Here is a 13726-nt window from a genome sequence, read left to right as displayed (position 1 = left end):
CCACAAGAAGGACTTTGCCTGGCTTCAACTGGTTCAAGGAGGGACTCCCTGTTTGCTACAGGTGAAAAATTGCTAACCAGAGTCCCCTGCACCAACTCCTGAAGAAAGCGACCAGCTGACCAATGTCCAGTGGCCAAAAAGGAGTTTGCGCCAGGTGCATTCTGGGAGTTGAAGTCCGCACCCCCCAAGGACCATCACAGAACTTCTGGACCCTTGGGGTGAGCTGTGGACCCCAAAAGAACCTTAAAAGAACATCTGGGTGAAGCCCCAGAAGTTTGGAAAAGATTTGAGAATTTTTGGAAAAAAGCTCCAGAGAGGGACCGACCTGCCACGGAAATTCTAGCCGGCTTGCCTCAACCGCGACCCGGCCTGACTTCGTGGTTCGTCCCGGTAAAGAAAAACATCCAAAAAAGAGACTAAGTCCGAATGTAAAAAGTTGACCGGGACCTCCCAGCCATCGTATCCGAGAAGGGCTCCATGGACGTCGGATCAAGATCCAGGTTTACCCCGGTCGAAGGATTTTCATCTCGAAAAAACGACTAAGTCCGAAGGTAAAAGTCTCCACCGAGGAAACCCACATCGCGTATCCGGACAAGGGCTCCAGGAGGTCGGATTCAACTGGCAGGTTCGTCCCGGTGAAGAAAAACCTCAAAATAAAGACTAAGTCAGAAGGTAACTTTTTAACCGAGGCCTCCCGCGACCTGTAGCCGAGCAGGGCTCCATCGCGGTCGGCCTGAAAGTTTGACTTTGCCCCGGTCGAGGTGCAACCAGATGACCCGATTGGCGCTTTTTGTTTCTAAGCGCTAGAAAAGTAATAATTCTTTAAAAATTCATATCTCCGGTTCCCCTGAACCGATTTTAATCGTTTTTGTGTCATTTTAAAGATAAAAATATAAACTATTTTTATTAATTGGTTTTGGATTTTTAAACTGTTTCCTGTGTTTTATTTGATTACTGTTTTGTGATATTTGAATGCTTTACACTTTGTCTCCTAAGTTAAGCCTTGACGCTCGTTGCCAAGCTACCAAGGGTTGAGCTGGGATTAATTTACTGAGACCTAACTGTACCTATGTGGAGGTTAGTGGCTTGTTGCTAGGTGTAGGTACCTACCTGCCCTACCAATAACCCATTTTCCAACATAATCGGAAGCAGCGACGGGATCCTGTACTTGTGTTCAATATCACGTTACAGTTTTAGGTAAAACAAATTAAAAATCCTTTAAATTGTCCTAGTGCAAAAATTGTTTTAATTTTTAATTTGGATTAATTTCAATTATTGAATTTTTGTAATTTTTCTAAATTCTTGTTTCCAATTTTTGCAAAAAGTTTTTGTTGACACAAAACTAGGGAACCATGGAGCTTGATCTGGCTAGCCTACCCACACTGACAGTAGTCCAGCTTAGGGGGTTGTGTATTGAAAGAGGGTTGCCTGCAACCACTGATCTCAGGAAACAAATCCTGATCACATCCCTGACAGCATGGGCTGAGGCCCAAGAGGTAGAGTCAGAAGAAGCTCCAGAGGAGGGAGAAAGAAGGGAGGATGCAAGCTCTAACCACTCAGGGGAGGGAAGGCATCTGAGCCCAAGTGAGGATGAGGAAGAACGGTCCTCAGTAAACACAGTCACTAGTGGCAGATCCAAAGCTAGTGGTGGGAAGGGGGTCCTTTTGCTAGCCTTCCTGGCAGCAATGTACTTGGCCTGGGAGGCAGACCCCAGGGCCAATAGCAAAGTAGGCCCCCTGACCCTATTGGTCATGGTGGAGTTGCTCAAGTGTTGGGTGACCTCTTTGGGTAAGCTAGGTGTTGCCCTAGCAAAGTTTGGAGTAGGGGAGGTGGGCACCTCACTACCCAAGTTGGCAGAGAGAAAGGAGGAAGACCCCCCTAGAGGAAAGTTTCAGTTTGAGTTGGGTCCTTTTACTGTTGGGATGGCTTCACTACCCATAGGGAGTGACCCTGACAGGAGGATATAAGGCAGAGTAGGCCCTGCAAAGGGACAGCCAGTTTTCTTCACTGTCTTCCTCGCCTAACAAGCCAGGAAGACTCTCCCAGGGTTGGGCTGAGTCTCCTGGGCGTGTGGGCTGGGGGGGGGGTTGTGTGAGAAAACAGGGCTGATTGCAGAGGCCCCATAACTTTTTGCCCCCATTTTCCTCTTTTTGCTGGTGTTTTCCTGACTTTGATGGTGCCCTGGGTACTGCTAACCAGTCCCAGGGCCTGTGCTCTGTGTAAAATGGTTATGCAAATTAGGCTAATTATAATTGGCTAAGTTAACCTACCTATAAGTCCCTAGTATATGGTAGGGCATGTAGGTTTAGGGACCACAGCATAGGTGGTGCACACCTAGGTGCACTGCTGAGGTGCCCAGTGTCATTTTAAAAGCAAGCCTGCCTTGCTGGCTGCTTTTAAATTAAAGTTATATGCAAATTCAACTTTGGAATTAAAGTTACTTCCAAAGTCTTAAACTACTTTATTTTTACATATAAGTCACCCCTAAGGTGTGCCCTATGTGCCCCTAGGGCTGGGTGCCATGTAACTATAAGCAGGGACTTTATAAAAATAGATTTATAAGCCCTGGTGAGGTAAAAACAGCCAAATTCGTTTTTCCCTCATTGAAGTAAATGGCCTTCATAGGCTAGAATGGGCAGACTTTATTTTAAATTTTAAAGTCTCCTTAAATGTTGCATACCAAGAATTTGGTATCAAATTAATTGTTGTAATACATCCTACAACTTCCAGTTGTTGGATTTAATATAACTAGTTCAGGTAAAAAGTTTAGACTTTACCTAAAAAGTTGCCAATTTCAGCTCTGCATTGTTTTTGCTGCTGTGCTCTGATTGGCCAGCCCTCAGCAGCTTCTGCCAGGCTGCCTTGATGAGGTGTGAAGTGGCCAGGCTTCACACAAAGGAATGTGCTTGGGGGAGAGAATCTCCCCTCAGCAGATGGTGAGGCAGGAAGGGGGAGGGCTGCCAAACTGGTCTTCAAAGGCAGAGAAGGACATTTGCAGCACCCAGCAACACCCCCACATCCTGCAACCCCAGACAGCTAGGTGCCCCCTTGATTAGATTAGGAGAGGGCAGGAGAGGGGTGTGTTTATGATTTTTAGCCACACCAGTGGGTGGGCTCAGCCAGATGTAACCTCCAAAAATCAGATTCATCCATGTTGGATTTTTAGAGACTGTTGCCTTCTGGGATGGATTTTTGCCACACTTCCCAGGAAGTGGTCATCACAGGGGGACGACCCTGTCCCTGATTGGAGAACCAGGGCCCCCCTGCTTTTCACCCAGGAGCAAGGATAAAACTGGCAGACCTGCACCCACGCCTCAGATCCCCTCCAGAATTCAACAAGAAAGGAACTAAAGAAGAAGAAGGACTGCCCTGCTGGACCCCTGGCCTGCACCTGGACCCTGCACTCAGAAGGACTGCACCAGCTGCACACTTGGGCTTCACCACAAGAAGGACTTTGCCTGGCTTCAACTGGTTCAAGGAGGGACTCCCTGTTTGCTACAGGTGAAAAATTGCTAACCAGAGTCCCCTGCACCAACTCCTGAAGAAAGCGACCAGCTGACCACTGTCCAGTGGCCAAAAAGGAGTTTGCGCCAGGTGCATTCAGGGAGTTGAAGTCCGCACCCCCCAAGGACCATCACAGAACTTCTGGACCCTTGGGGTGAGCTGTGGACCCCAAAAGAACCTTAAAAGAACATCTGGGTGAAGCCCCAGAAGTTTGGAAAAGATTTGAGAATTTTTGAAAAAAAGCTCCAGAGAGGGACCGACCTGCCACGGAAATTCTAGCCGGCTTGCCTCAACCGCGACCCGGCCTGACTTCGTGGTTCGTCCCGGTAAAGAAAAACATCCAAAAAAGAGACTAAGTCCGAACGTAAAAAGTTGACCGGGACCTCCCAGCCATCGTATCCGAGAAGGGCTCCATGGACGTCGGACCAAGATCCAGGTTTACCCCGGTCGAAGGATTTTCATCTCGAAAAAACGACTAAGTCCGAAGGTAAAAGTCTCCACCGAGGAAACCCACATCGCGTATCCGGACAAGGGATCCAGGAGGTCGGATTCAACTGGCAGGTTCGTCCCGGTGAAGAAAAACCTCAAAATAAAGACTAAGTCAGAAGGTAACTTTTTAACCGAGGCCTCCCGCGACCTGTAGCCGAGCAGGGCTCCATCGCGGTCGGCCTGAAAGTTTGACTTTGCCCCGGTCGAGGTGCAACCAGATGACCCGATTGGCGCTTTTTTTTTTCTAAGCGCTAGAAAAGTAATAATTCTTTAAAAATTCATATCTCCGGTTCCCCTGAACCGATTTTAATCGTTTTTGTGTCATTTTAAAGATAAAAATATAAACTATGTTTATAAATTGGTTTTGGATTTTTAAACTGTTTCCTGTGTTTTATTTGATTACTGTTTTGTGATATTTGAATGCTTTACACTTTGTCTCCTAAGTTAAGCCTTGACGCTCGTTGCCAAGCTACCAAGGGTTGAGCTGGGATTAATTTACTGAGACCTAACTGTACCTATGTGGAGGTTAGTGGCTTGTTGCTAGGTGTAGGTACCTACCTGCCCTACCAATAACCCATTTTCCAACATAATTGGAAGCAGCGACGGGATCCTGTACTTGTGTTCAATATCACGTTACAGTTTTAGGTAAAACAAATTAAAAATCCTTTAAATTGTCCTAGTGCAAAAATTGTTTTAATTTTTAATTTGGATTAATTTCAATTATTGAATTTTTGTAATTTTTCTAAATTCTTGTTTCCAATTTTTGCAAAAAGTTTTTGTTGACACAAAACTAGGGAACCATGGAGCTTGATCTGGCTAGCCTACCCACACTGACAGTAGTCCAGCTTAGGGGGTTGTGTATTGAAAGAGGGTTGCCTGCAACCACTGATCTCAGGAAACAAATCCTGATCACATCCCTGACAGCATGGGCTGAGGCCCAAGAGGTAGAGTCAGAAGAAGCTCCAGAGGAGGGAGAAAGAAGGGAGGATGCAAGCTCTAACCACTCAGGGGAGGGAAGGCATCTGAGCCCAAGTGAGGATGAGGAAGAACGGTCCTCAGTAAACACAGTCACTAGGGGCAGATCCAAAGCTAGTGGTGGGAAGGGGGTCCTTTCAGGAGGAGAGAACCCATCCATCAGAGAAAGAGAGCTGGAGGCCCAGCTAGCATACATAGCTTTGGAAGCAGAGAAGCTGGCCCTAGAAAAGAAAAAGTGGGCATACAAAGAGAAAAGGGATGGAAGCAGCGATAAAGAAGGTGAGGTGTCCATGGGTGGGGGAGTTTGCCCCAGATTACCCAAGGGGGTAGTTCCTGCTTATGTAGAGGGGGACGACATAGATAAGTGGCTGGGCTCCTTTGAGAGGGCACTCCAAATGAGAAGGGTTAGGCCTCAATACTGGGGTTCCCTTTTGTGGGAGTTGGTCCCCAACTCAGGGAGGGATAGGCTTCTGACCTTAAGGGGGGAGGAGGCAGATTCATACCCTAGTATGAAGAGGTGCTTAGCCAAGAAGTTTGGTCTGACCCCAGAGCAATATAGAATGAAGTTCAGGGACACCCAGAAGGTCAGTACCCAGTCTTGGGTTGACTTTGTGGACATTTCACTAAAAGCACTAGAGGGCTGGATTATTGGTAACAAAGTAGATACTTATGAGGGGTTATACAATCTGATCATGAGAGAGCACATCTTGACCAATTGTACCCAAGAAAGGTTACGCCAGCATCTAGTGGACTCTAAGCAGACCAACCCTAGAGAGCTAGGGGAGGCAGCTGATGAGTGGTTGAGAACCAGGGTGGTTGTCAAGTCCCAGGGGGGAGACTCCAAGAAGGGGGGGACAGGTCCCCAAAAACCTAAGGAGGGAGGTGGTAAGCCCACCACAGAGACTCCCTCTGTACCCCAGAACCCTAAGAAGGAGGAGAGTAAATCCCACTCCCACTCTGACAAGCAGAGACAGGGAGACCCAGGGTTAAAAAAACTCTTGGACAGTAGGGCTTGCTTTGACTGTCAGCAGACAGGTCACTTCAGAGGAGATGCAGCCTGTCCAAGGAAGGTGGTTAGCACTGGGCTGTCCAGTGTAGCCATAGAGGAGGATTCCTCAGATGATGAAGTCCTCCTAGCATTGTGCTGGGAGACAGGACCAGATGGTAAGCTGGTGATCCCTGAGGGTGGGAGTAGGCACTTCCACCACATTCAAGTGAATGGGATCCCTACCACTGGCCTGAGGGACACCTGTGCCAGTCACACTATAGTGAGTGACCGGTTAGTGACCCCAGACATGTATGTCCCAGGAAAGACAAAGAAAGTCAGGATAGCCACAGGGGAGGTCACCTCCAAACCTGTAGCCATAGTGCCCGTAGAGAGGGAGGGTATCCTTGACTGGATTAGGGTGGTAGTCAGTGCTGACCTTCCCCTAGATTGTATCCTGGGCAATGACCTCCCAGAGGTGAGTCTGGTCACAGATGGGGTGGTTGCCCAGGGCGCCCCCCCAACCCAAAGTCCTGGGGAGTCAGTCCCTACAGTTAGGAGACAGGGGTCCCCAAGAAAAGGAAAGAAGAAAAGGAAGTGTAGGCCACTCTTAAAGAGAGTTCCAGGGAGCCAAGGGCCTTCTGCCCCAGTAAGGTGGGAGCCCAGAGTTGGCACTGGTGAGGCCTCACCTGACCCCAAGGAAGTCCTGAGTAGTCAGGCATCTGTCCAGATGCAAGGTGTTGCCCCTGCACTGACAGAAGAGAGAGTGGAAGGAGGGTGTCTGCCACAGGAGGTGGTAGCCCCCCACTCTAGACAGCAAGAGGGGTGCCAGGACCCCAAAGAAGCCCCTAAAGCAGCTCAGCCACCTGTCAGTGGAGAGCTTAGGGTGTGGTTCTGGGTACTGACAGCTGTCAGTAGCCTCTGCTGGGTGCTAGCCTTCCTGGCAGCAATGTACTTGGCCTGGGAGGCAGACCCCAGGGCCAATAGCAAAGTAGGCCCCCTGACCCTATTGGTCATGGTGGGGTTGCTCAAGTGTTGGGTGACCTCTTTGGGTAAGCTAGGTGTTGCCCTAGCAAAGTTTGGAGTAGGGGAGGTGGGCACCTCACTACCCAAGTTGGCAGAGAGAAAGGAGGAAGACCCCCCTAGAGGAAAGTTTCAGTTTGAGTTGGGTCCTTTTACTGTTGGGATGGCTTCACTACCCATAGGGAGTGACCTTGACAGGAGGATATAAGGCAGAGTAGGCCCTACAAAGGGACAGCCAGTTTTCTTCACTGTCTTCCTCGCCTAACAAGCCAGGAAGACTCTCCCAGGGTTGGGCTGAGTCTCCTGGGCGTGTGGGCTGGGGGGGGGGGGGGGTTGTGTGAGAAAACAGGGCTGATTGCAGAGGCCCCATAACTTTTTGCCCCCATTTTCCTCTTTTTGCTGGTGTTTTCCTGACTTTGATGGTGCCCTGGGTACTGCTAACCAGTCCCAGGGCCTGTGCTCTGTGTAAAATGGTTATGCAAATTAGGCTAATTATAATTGGCTAAGTTAACCTACCTATAAGTCCCTAGTATATGGTAGGGCATGTAGGTTTAGGGACCACAGCATAGGTGGTGCACACCTAGGTGCACTGCTGAGGTGCCCAGTGTCATTTTAGAAGCAAGCCTGCCTTGCTGGCTGCTTTTAAATTAAAGTTATATGCAAATTCAACTTTGGAATTAAAGGTACTTCCAAAGTCTTAAACTACCTTATTTTTACATATAAGTCACCCCTAAGGTGTGCCCTATGTGCCCCTAGGGCTGGGTGCCATGTAACTATAAGCAGGGACTTTATAAAAATAGATTTATAAGCCCTGGTGAGGTAAAAACAGCCAAATTCGTTTTTCCCTCATTGAAGTAAATGGCCTTCATAGGCTAGAATGGGCAGACTTTATTTTAAATTTTAAAGTCTCCTTAAATGTTGCATACCAAGAATTTGCTATCAAATTAATTGTTGTAATACATCCTACAACTTCCAGTTGTTGGATTTAATATAACTAGTTCAGGTAAAAAGTTTAGACTTTACCTAAAAAGTTGCCAATTTCAGCTCTGCATTGTTTTTGCTGCTGTGCTCTGATTGGCCAGCCCTCAGCAGCTTCTGCCAGGCTGCCTTGATGAGGTGTGAAGTGGCCAGGCTTCACACAAAGGAATGTGCTTGGGGGAGAGAATCTCCCCTCAGCAGATGGTGAGGCAGGAAGGGGGAGGGCTGCCAAACTGGTCTTCAAAGGCAGAGAAGGACATTTGCAGCACCCAGCAACACCCCCACATCCTGCAACCCCAGACAGCTAGGTGCCCCCTTGATTAGATTAGGAGAGGGCAGGAGAGGGGTGTGTTTATGATTTTTAGCCACACCAGTGGGTGGGCTCAGCCAGATGTAACCTCCAAAAATCAGATTCATCCATGTTGGATTTTAAGAGACTGTTGCCTTCTGGGATGGATTTTTGCCACACTTCCCAGGAAGTGGTCATCACAGGGGGACGACCCTGTCCCTGATTGGAGAACCAGGGCCCCCCTGCTTTTCACCCAGGAGCAAGGATAAAACTGGCAGACCTGCACCCACGCCTCAGATCCCCTCCAGAATTCAACAAGAAAGGAACTAAAGAAGAAGAAGGACTGCCCTGCTGGACCCCTGGCCTGCACCTGGACCCTGCACTCAGAAGGACTGCACCAGCTGCACACTTGGGCTTCACCACAAGAAGGACTTTGCCTGGCTTGAACTGGTTCAAGGAGGGACTCCCTGTTTGCTACAGGTGAAAAATTGCTAACCAGAGTCCCCTGCACCAACTCCTGAAGAAAGCGACCAGCTGACCACTGTCCAGTGGCCAAAAAGGAGTTTGCGCCAGGTGCATTCTGGGAGTTGAAGTCCGCACCCCCCAAGGACCATCACAGAACTTCTGGACCCTTGGGGTGAGCTGTGGACCCCAAAAGAACCTTAAAAGAACATCTGGGTGAAGCCCCAGAAGTTTGGAAAAGATTTGAGAATTTTTGGAAAAAAGCTCCAGAGAGGGACCGACCTGCCATGGAAATTCTAGCCGGCTTGCCTCAACCGCGACCCGGCCTGACTTCGTGGTTCGTCCCGGTAAAGAAAAGCATCCAAAAAAGAGACTAAGTCCGAACGTAAAAAGTTGACCGGGACCTCCCAGCCATCGTATCCGAGAAGGGCTCCATGGACGTCGGATCAAGATCCAGGTTTACCCCGGTCGAAGGATTTTCATCTCGAAAAAACGACTAAGTCCGAAGGTAAAAGTCTCCACCGAGGAAACCCACATCGCGTATCCGGACAAGGGCTCCAGGAGGTCGGATTCAACTGGCAGGTTCGTCCCGGTGAAGAAAAACCTCAAAATAAAGACCAAGTCAGAAGGTAACTTTTTAACCGAGGCCTCCCGCGACCTGTAGCCGAGCAGGGCTCCATCGCGGTCGGCCTGAAAGTTTGACTTTGCCCCGGTCGAGGTGCAACCAGATGACCCGATTGGCGCTTTTTGTTTCTAAGCGCTAGAAAAGTAATAATTCTTTAAAAATTCATATCTCCGGTTCCCCTGAACCGATTTTAATCGTTTTTGTGTCATTTTAAAGATAAAAATATAAACTATGTTTATAAATTGGTTTGGGATTTTTAAACTGTTTCCTGTGTTTTATTTGATTACTGTTTTGTGATATTTGAATGCTTCACACTTTGTCTCCTAAGTTAAGCCTTGACGCTCGTTGCCAAGCTACCAAGGGTTGAGCTGGGATTAATTTACTGAGACCTAACTGTACCTATGTGGAGGTTAGTGGCTTGTTGCTAGGTGTAGGTACCTACCTGCCATACCAATAACCCATTTTCCAACATAATTGGAAGCAGCGACGGGATCCTGTACTTGTGTTCAATATCACGTTACAGTTTTAGGTAAAACAAATTAAAAATCCTTTAAATTGTCCTAGTGCAAAAATTGTTTTCATTTTTAATTTGGATTAATTTCAATTATTGAATTTTTGTAATTTTTCTAAATTCTTGTTTCCAATTTTTGCAAAAAGTTTTTGTTGACACAAAACTAGGGAACCATGGAGCTTGATCTGGCTAGCCTACCCACACTGACAGTAGTCCAGCTTAGGGGGTTGTGTATTGAAAGAGGGTTGCCTGCAACCACTGATCTCAGGAAGCAAATCCTGATCACATCCCTGACAGCATGGGCTGAGGCCCAAGAGGTAGAGTCAGAAGAAGCTCCAGAGGAGGGAGAAAGAAGGGAGGATGCAAGCTCTAACCACTCAGGGGAGGGAAGGCATCTGAGCCCAAGTGAGGATGAGGAAGAACTGTCCTCAGTAAACACAGTCACTAGGGGCAGATCCAAAGCTAGTGGTGGGAAGGGGGTCCTTTCAGGAGGAGAGAACCCATCCATCAGAGAAAGAGAGCTGGAGGCCCAGCTAGCATACATAGCTTTGGAAGCAGAGAAGCTGGCCCTAGAAAAGAAAAAGTGGGCATACAAAGAGAAAAGGGATGGAAGCAGCGATAAAGAAGCTGAGGTGTCCATGGGTGGGGGAGTTTGCCCCAGATTACCCAAGGGGGTAGTTCCTGCTTATGTAGAGGGGGACGACATAGATAAGTGGCTGGGCTCCTTTGAGAGGGCACTCCAAATGAGAAGGGTTAGGCCTCAATACTGGGGTTCCCTTTTGTGGGAGTTGGTCCCCAACTCAGGGAGGGATAGGCTTCTGACCTTAAGGGGGGAGGAGGCAGATTCATACCCTAGTATGAAGAGGTGCTTAGCCAAGAAGTTTGGTCTGACCCCAGAGCAATATAGAATGAAGTTCAGGGACACCCAGAAGGTCAGTACCCAGTCTTGGGTTGACTTTGTGGACATTTCACTAAAAGCACTAGAGGGCTGGATTATTGGTAACAAAGTAGATACTTATGAGGGGTTATACAATCTGATCATGAGAGAGCACATCTTGACCAATTGTACCCAAGAAAGGTTACGCCAGCATCTAGTGGACTCTAAGCAGACCAACCCTAGAGAGCTAGGGGAGGCAGCTGATGAGTGGTTGAGAACCAGGGTGGTTGTCAAGTCCCAGGGGGGAGACTCCAAGAAGGGGGGGACAGGTCCCCAAAAACCTAAGGAGGGAGGTGGTAAGCCCACCACAGAGACTCCCTCTGTACCCTAGAACCCTAAGAAGGAGGAGAGTAAATCCCACTCCCACTCTGACAAGCAGAGACAGGGAGACCCAGGGTTAAAAAAACTCTTGGACAGTAGGGCTTGCTTTGACTGTCAGCAGACAGGTCACTTCAGAGGAGATGCAGCCTGTCCAAGGAAGGTGGTTAGCACTGGGCTGTCCAGTGTAGCCATAGAGGAGGATTCCTCAGATGATGAAGTCCTCCTAGCATTGTGCTGGGAGACAGGACCAGATGGTAAGCTGGTGATCCCTGAGGGTGGGAGTAGGCACTTCCACCACATTCAAGTGAATGGGATCCCTACCACTGGCCTGAGGGACACCTGTGCCAGTCACACTATAGTGAGTGACCGGTTAGTGACCCCAGACATGTATGTCCCAGGAAAGACAAAGAAAGTCAGGATAGCCACAGGGGAGGTCACCTCCAAACCTGTAGCCATAGTGCCCCTAGAGAGGGAGGGTATCCTTGACTGGATTAGGGTGGTAGTCAGTGCTGACCTTCCCCTAGATTGTATCCTGGGCAATGACCTCCCAGAGGTGAGTCTGGTCACAGATGGGGTGGTTGCCCAGGGCGCCCCCCCAACCCAAAGTCCTGGGGAGTCAGTCCCTACAGTTAGGAGACAGGGGTCCCCAAGAAAAGGAAAGAAGAAAAGGAAGGGTAGGCCACTCTTAAAGAGAGTTCCAGGGAGCCAAGGGCCTTCTGCCCCAGTAAGGTGGGAGCCCAGAGTTGGCACTGGTGAGGCCTCACCTGACCCCAAGGAAGTCCTGAGTAGTCAGGCAGCTGTCCAGATGCAAGGTGTTGCCCCTGCACTGACAGAAGAGAGAGTGGAAGGAGGGTGTCTGCCACAGGAGGTGGTAGCCCCCCACTCTAGACAGCAAGAGGGGTGCCAGGACCCCAAAGAAGCCCCTAAAGCAGCTCAGCCACCTGTCAGTGGAGAGCTTAGGGTGTGGTTCTGGGTACTGACAGCTGTCAGTAGCCTCTGCTGGGTGCTAGCCTTCCTGGCAGCAATGTACTTGGCCTGGGAGGCAGACCCCAGGGCCAATAGCAAAGTAGGCCCCCTGACCCTATTGGTCATGGTGGGGTTGCTCAAGTGTTGGGTGACCTCTTTGGGTAAGCTAGGTGTTGCCCTAGCAAAGTTTGGAGTAGGGGAGGTGGGCACCTCACTAACCAAGTTGGCAGAGAGAAAGGAGGAAGACCCCCCTAGAGGAAAGTTTCAGTTTGAGTTGGGTCCTTTTACTGTTGGGATGGCTTCACTACCCATAGGGAGTGACCCTGACAGGAGGATATAAGGCAGAGTAGGCCCTGCAAAGGGACAGCCAGTTTTCTTCACTGTCTTCCTCGCCTAACAAGCCAGGAAGACTCTCCCAGGGTTGGGCTGAGTCTCCTGTGGCGTGTGGGCTGGGGGGGGGGGGTTGTGTGAGAAAACAGGGCTGATTGCAGAGGCCCCATAACTTTTTGCCCCCATTTTCCTCTTTTTGCTGGTGTTTTCCTGACTTTGATGGTGCCCTGGGTACTGCTAACCAGTCCCAGGGCCTGTGCTCTGTGTAAAATGGTTATGCAAATTAGGCTAATTATAATTGGCTAAGTTAACCTACCTATAAGTCCCTAGTATATGGTAGGGCATGTAGGTTTAGGGACCACAGCATAGGTGGTGCACACCTAGGTGCACTGCTGAGGTGCCCAGTGTCATTTTAGAAGCAAGCCTGCCTTGCTGGCTGCTTTTAAATTAAAGTTATATGCAAATTCAACTTTGGAATTAAAGGTACTTCCAAAGTCTTAAACTACCTTATTTTTACATATAAGTCACCCCTAAGGTGTGCCCTATGTGCCCCTAGGGCTGGGTGCCATGTAACTATAAGCAGGGACTTTATAAAAATAGATTTATAAGCCCTGGTGAGGTAAAAACAGCCAAATTCGTTTTTCCCTCATTGAAGTAAATGGCCTTCATAGGCTAGAATGGGCAGACTTTATTTTAAATTTTAAAGTCTCCTTAAATGTTGCATACCAAGAATTTGGTATCAAATTAATTGTTGTAATAAATCCTACAACTTCCAGTTGTTGGATTTAATATAACTAGTTCAGGTAAAAAGTTTAGACTTTACCTAAAAAGTTGCCAATTTCAGCTCTGCATTGTTTTTGCTGCTGTGCTCTGATTGGCCAGCCTGCAGCAGCTTCTGCCAGGCTGCCTTGATGAGGTGTGAAGTGGCCAGGCTTCACACAAAGGAATGTGCTTGGGGGAGAGAATCTCCCCTCAGCAGATGGTGAGGCAGGAAGGGGGAGGGCTGCCAAAGTGGTCTTCAAAGGCAGAGAAGGACATTTGCAGCACCCAGCAACACCCCCACATCCTGCAACCCCAGACAGCTAGGTGCCCCCTTGATTAGATTAGGAGTGGGCAGGAGAGGGGTGTGTTTATGATTTTTAGCCACACCAGTGGGTGGGCTCAGCCAGATGTAACCTCCAAAAATCAGATTCATCCATGTTGGATTTTTAGAGACTGTTGCCTTCTGGGATGGATTTTTGCCACACTTCCCAGGAAGTGGTCATCACAGGGGGACGACCCTGTCCCTGATTGGAGAACCAGGGCCCCCCTGCTTTTCACCCAGGAGCAAG

The sequence above is a fragment of the Pleurodeles waltl genome, chromosome 7 (genome assembly GCF_031143425.1).
Source record: "Pleurodeles waltl isolate 20211129_DDA chromosome 7, aPleWal1.hap1.20221129, whole genome shotgun sequence".
Classification (NCBI taxonomy): domain Eukaryota; kingdom Metazoa; phylum Chordata; class Amphibia; order Caudata; family Salamandridae; genus Pleurodeles; species Pleurodeles waltl.
Note: the sequence above shows the minus strand (reverse complement) of the source record.